Genomic DNA, 5,826 nt, shown 5'->3' on the forward strand with positions numbered 1-5,826 from the left:
CACGAGATGGGGGAGGGTCAGAGGGAGAAGCAGGCTCCCCGCCGAGCAGGGAGCCCGATGCGGGACTCGATCCTGGGACTCCAGGATCATGACCTGAGCCGAAGGCAGTTGCTTAACCAACTGAGCCACCCAGGCGCCCAGTAAAGCCCTTTTTAAGGCAACCCTTTCAGGTCCCCTCCCTCTTTAGGAACTTTGTACTATCACTCATAAACTTTGCTTTAGTATCACTCAATAAACCTTGCTTTGCTGCCCACCAAAAAATAGACAAATAAAGCCCCTTTTAAGGGAGAAAAAGAAAAAGTTGACCAATTTACACATAAATGGATAAAAGCAGAGCTTGAGAACCTTCAAAATATTGTTCCTAACCAGAAGAACAGAATTTGGCAGAATTTTTAAGATTTGTAGTCCAAATATCTAAGAAAAACTTCATGTGATTTCAAGACAAAGTATTTCCAAAACTGTCTTCATTGAGATTCTGTAATGGTTAAATAGTTAAAACTTCACAGTCCAAATCTGATAAGGTTTCATTATCATTCTACTTAATGTATTCACATCAGAGTCGAAGGTTTCACAAGTACCTTTTAATGAGCTCGCTTATTTTGTCTGATATGCTTTTGTATCATGTCAATACCTCCATTTAAGTGTGCTAATATTTCATTTATTTAAGGAGGACTAAAAAGTACAATCAAATATGATCTTACCATTTTTAAAATGCACCATACTGGCCTACACCATAAATAGTTAATACTTTTAACTTAAATGGTAAAGTGACAAGTCAGAATATACCAAATGCTGGGAAAAGGCTAGGAGTATTAAAATAATATTTAAAGAGTTTGGGATGAAATGTTCAATTATATTCTCAGTGGCACTGTTCTCAAGAGCTTTTGATGCAAATAAAATATTTTAGGTTTAACCTTTCCAAAGGATCCTATTAACTCCTTTTTTCTCAATAAAGGCCCTCAGGTCAAATTGAATATGAAAAATATAATTGTATATCAGTTACTAGATATAATCAATCCCCTATGAGAAATCTCCCTATACCATACATCTAAGTTCAAAACCTTTTATAAACCAAGAATGTCGTTCTTAAAAAGAAATAAAAAAGTAAAGAAAGGAAGAAAAAAAATTTTAAGTAATTTAGCAATACCTTTTGGACTTACATTGGTGATGATTCGATGGAGTGAATTTACCAGCACATAGTGAAATGTAGAAGGGGAATTCTGAGCCAGGCAGATCTACACAGGCAAAGGAAAAAATTGTATATTATTTCTGTGAGAAAAATATTCAACACAAATGAGGATAAAGAGAAACAGGAAAAAAAAAAGTTTTTAAAAAACAGAATAAATTCTTAAGGTCTTAAAATTAACATTAATATATAATATTGAGAAATACCAATTGACCTTTTTAGTCTTTTTATATTTATAAAGAAAGATCAACAGCATCAGTAAACATAACTGGATAAAAACCAATGCTCTCACCTTAAAGTGTTGGTTGTTGTGAGGGCTTATACGAAAGCAAGAAACAAGGCAGTCAATCATTAGATCCACATCTGCAGGCTGACTGCCTCTTGAGAATGGTTTACTTGGATTAAAAAGTAGGTTCTATGAAAATCCCAAAAGAAAACAAAAGCCTTTAAACAATCATGTAGTTATTTTTTTTACTAGTATTTAATAATATCAACACAATATCCACATACATGGAAATAACATTCAGTTGCCAGAAGAAGCACAAAGCACTAATGTGGTTCATCACTCTGATAAAATTCTTACTATACCAGATATGGTTCTTTTTAGGCCCTAAATTCTACATTATTTTAAAACCAAGTCTGAATATTTATGATAACTTAAGAAAACCAGTTAATTCTGTGTTTTCATCATATTCTAAGCCAATTTAGTCTGAGTAACACAAACAACAAAAGCAGGTCTTATGTACTTACCATCTAAGATGATTCAGACCTTTAGCATTAGCAATGATCTTTGACAATGATCTAGCATAATACTTTACTAGAATTTTATTTTTCCTTTAGTTTTCTTAAAGTTTGTAGTAAAGAAATAACAAGCATATTACCTTAAGATCTACCACCATGGACTGAACTAGTAGGAAAATGACAGAGTTATCTTCCCAGTTGATATAAGTACTTGCTTTACACAGTTTGACACAGGCAATTGCGGCACTTTCCGTCAACTGCCTGCTTCCTCCATGGCCGGCAAGTGCTTTTCGTAGACTGTCCAAAAACAACTTCTATAGAATTCAAATATAGAAAGAAGTTTCTAGTTAATTAATGCGCAGTTTCTAACATTTCAGATTTGTCTAATTATCAGCCCCTAAAAATTATATTCTAAAACTACATAATTGGTATTTCCAATTTTTAATTTCACAATTTAAGTAGTTGTCATCATTTACATGTTTCTCAAATCTAAAAAAAAATAGAATCTGTTCTTCACTTTCTTTGTTGAATTATTAAAGGAACACAGTCCTTCCTAAACAAGGTAGTTGACTTCTCAACCCTGAATTCAGCTGATTATATTCTCTTTTTAAATATTTCTAAACTCCAGGCTATATTCAACCTTTAGCCTTCCAACTAAGGATATACCTAAGGCTGTTCTATTGCTCTAAATAAAATCTGTTCTGGGGCGCCTGGGTGGCTCAGTCGGTTGAGCATCTGCCTTTAGCTCAGGTCGTGACCTTGGAGTCCTGGGATCGAGCCCCACTTCGGGATCCCTGCTTGGTGGAGAACCTGCTGTTCCCCCTGCTTGTGCTCTCTCTCTCTTGCTCTAGCTCAAATAAATAAATGAAATCTATAAAAAATAAATTCTGTTGCTCACAAAAAGTTATCCATTCTTGTGATCTCAAGCCCTCTTTGCAGCTCACTAACAAATTGCTCCCTCTGTTTTTCTCCTAAATGAAAATTTTGCATCTCCACTTATATGTATTCTCAAATATAATGTGTCAAAAGCTAAACTGATCAAACAACAGCAGAATATATATTCTTCTCCAGTACACATGAACAATATATAGGATAGACCATGTGTTAGGCTACAAAACAAGTCTTAATAAATTTAAAGAGACTGAAATCATATGAAATATTTTTCCTGGGGCACCTGGGTGGCTCAATCAGTTAAGAGTTGGCCTTCAGCTCAGGTCATGATCCCAGGGTCATGGGATCGAGCCCAACATCTGCCTCCCTGCTCAGTAGGGAGCCTGTTTCTCCCTCTCCCTCTGTAGCTCCCCCTGCTTGTGCTCTCTCTGTCAAATAAATAAATCTTAAAAAAAAAAAAAAAAGAAAGAAATATTTTTCCTGATCACAATGAAACCGGAAATCAGCAATAGAAGGAAAACTGGAAAGTTCACAAACACATGAAAATTAAACACCAATGATCAAAGAAAAAAAATTCACAAAGAAAGTTAGAAAATATCTTGAAAGAAATCAAAGCGAAAACACAACACCAAAAATGGGATGCAGTGGAAGCAGTGCTAACAGGAAAATTTATAGCTGGAAACACATTAAAAAGAAAGCTCTCAATTCAATAACCTAACTGTATACCTTAAGGAACTAGAAAAAGAAGAGCAAACTAAATCCAAAGCTAGCAGAAGGAAGGAAATAATAAAGATGAGATCAAAGACAGAGAATAGAAAAACAATAGGAAAATATCAAAATCAAAAGGTGGTTCTTTGAATGGGTCAAGAAATTTGAGAGACCTTTTGCTAGATTAAGAAAAAAAGACAGAAGATCCACAATACCAAAAATCGGAGCTGAAAGTGAGAACATTACTATTTTTAAAGAAATAAAAGATTATAAAATACTATGAAAAACTATATGCCAACAATTGGATAATTAAGACAAAATGGGCCAATTCCTAGAAACATACAATCTACCAAAACTGATTCATTAAGAAACAGGAAAATCTGAATTGACCTAGAACTAGTAAGGAGATTAAATCAGTAATCAAAAACCTCCCAACAAAGAAAAACCCAGGACAGGTGGTTTCACTGGTGAATTCTATCATACATTGAAAGAACAATTAATACCAATCCTTCTCAAACACTTCCAAAAATTTAAGGAGAGGGAACACCTCCTAACTCATCTCATGAGGCCAGCATTACCTTAATACTACAGCCAAACAAAAACACGACAAGGAAACTACAGACCAATATCCCTAAAAATATTGATGAAAAAATCCTCAAGAAAAATGAGCAAACCAAATTCAGCAGTATATAAAAGGATTATACACCATGACCAAGTGAGCTTTATTTGTAGAGCGTAAAAAAGGTTCAACAACAAAAATCAATCAATAAAATATACCATGTTAGTAGAATGAAGGAAAAAAACTCACATGATCCTTACAATTGATACAGAAAAAACATTTGACAAAATTCAACACCCTCTCATGATAACAGCACTGGATAAGCTAGGAATAGAAGAAAATTTCCTCAACATGATAACAGCCATATATAAAAAACCACAGCTAACATCACACTCACAACAGTGAAAGACTGAAAGTTTTTCTCCTAGTAGGAACAAGATACGGATACCTAGTTTTGCCACTTCTTTTCAACATTACTAGGGAAGTTCTAGGCAGAACATTTAGGAAAAGAAAAACAAAATAAAAAACATTAAAAGTCATTCAAATTGAGGGGGTGGAGCAAGATGGCGGAGGAGCAGAAGACCTGGATTTCGTCTGGTCTCAGGAATTCAGCTGGATGGGAATCAAACCATTCTGAACACCTACAAACTCAACAGGAGATGGAAGAAAAGAATAGCAGCAACTCTCTGAACAGAAACGAGACCACTTTCTGGAAGGTAGGACGTGCGGAGAAGTGAATCCAAGGCGATATTCAAGAAGACAGACGGCGGGGGAGGGAGCCTCCATCAGTTGCTTCTGGCAAGTGATAGAGCCACGGAGCACAAAATCGGAACTTTTAAAAGTCTGCTCCACTGAGGGACATAGCTCCAGTGGCTAAGCGGGGGGTGTAACCCTCGCTGGGACAGTGTGGTCTCAGGACCCTCGGGGTCACAGAAAGACCCAGGGTGCCTGAGTGCGGCAGAACTCCCAGGTATGGGAGCGGGGAAGCTGGCTGCAGAGACAGAGCCAAGGCGCAGGCTCTCAGCTCGGGGTTGCCATAAACTGTGATCCGTGGCACAGTCAGGCCACTGTTCTTCCAGCAGGGACCCAACAAGTGGCAGATCCAGGGAGACTCCCCTTCCTCCCCCGGGAGGAGCAGCGCGGGAGCGCAGCGAGGGAGCGCACCGCAGGGATCTGCTGGGTTTGGAGACTCCACACGGGGTCGGGTGCCAGAGATAGAGACGCTCGGTCACAGGCTGGGTGAACACGGAGTGCGGCCGGAGACCAGGGAGACGGGAGTGACTGCTTTTCTCTGGGGGCGCACTGAGGAGTGGGGCCCCGAGTTCTCGTTTCCTTCGGGAGGAAACAAGATTGGGAGGCCGCCATTTTCACTCTCGGCCTCCAAAGCTGTACGGAAAGCTTGCAGGGAACAAAAGCTCCCGAGAGCAAACCCGAGCAGATTACTTAGCCCAGACCGGGCAAGGGCAGGGCAATTCCGCCTCCGGCAAAGACATTTGGGAACCACGGCAACAGGCCCCTCCCCAGAAGATCAGTGAGAACAGCCAGCCAAGACCAAGTTTACCGATCAATGAGAACGGCAGAACTCCAGCGCTAGGGGAATACCGCAATAGAATTCATGGCTTTTTTACCATGATTCTTTAGTTTTTCAAAGTTAATTTCTTTTTTAACTGTTTTTTTTTCTTGAATTTTTCTTTTTCCCTTTTTCAACCAACATCGTATCAATCCCTTTTTTAAAAAACAT

At 38.3% G+C, this 5,826-nt stretch overlaps 1 long non-coding RNA gene across 1 annotated transcript; it reads right to left on the minus strand.

The window, feature by feature from the left end:
* Nucleotides 1-739: 739 nt before the first annotated feature.
* On the minus strand, nucleotides 740-2,269 carry LOC145718219 (uncharacterized). The gene is made up of 3 exons (XR_014141660.1): nucleotides 2,068-2,269; nucleotides 1,479-1,601; nucleotides 740-1,235 (listed from the first exon to the last, which is right to left on the minus strand). It is a non-coding gene; the product is annotated as an uncharacterized LOC145718219 (long non-coding RNA).
* Between the last annotated feature and the right edge of the window lie 3,557 nt (nucleotides 2,270-5,826).

Source organism: Leptonychotes weddellii, unplaced genomic scaffold, assembly GCF_054177405.1.
Source record: "Leptonychotes weddellii isolate Sample4059 unplaced genomic scaffold, ASM5417740v2 HiC_scaffold_12268, whole genome shotgun sequence".
Classification (NCBI taxonomy): domain Eukaryota; kingdom Metazoa; phylum Chordata; class Mammalia; order Carnivora; family Phocidae; genus Leptonychotes; species Leptonychotes weddellii.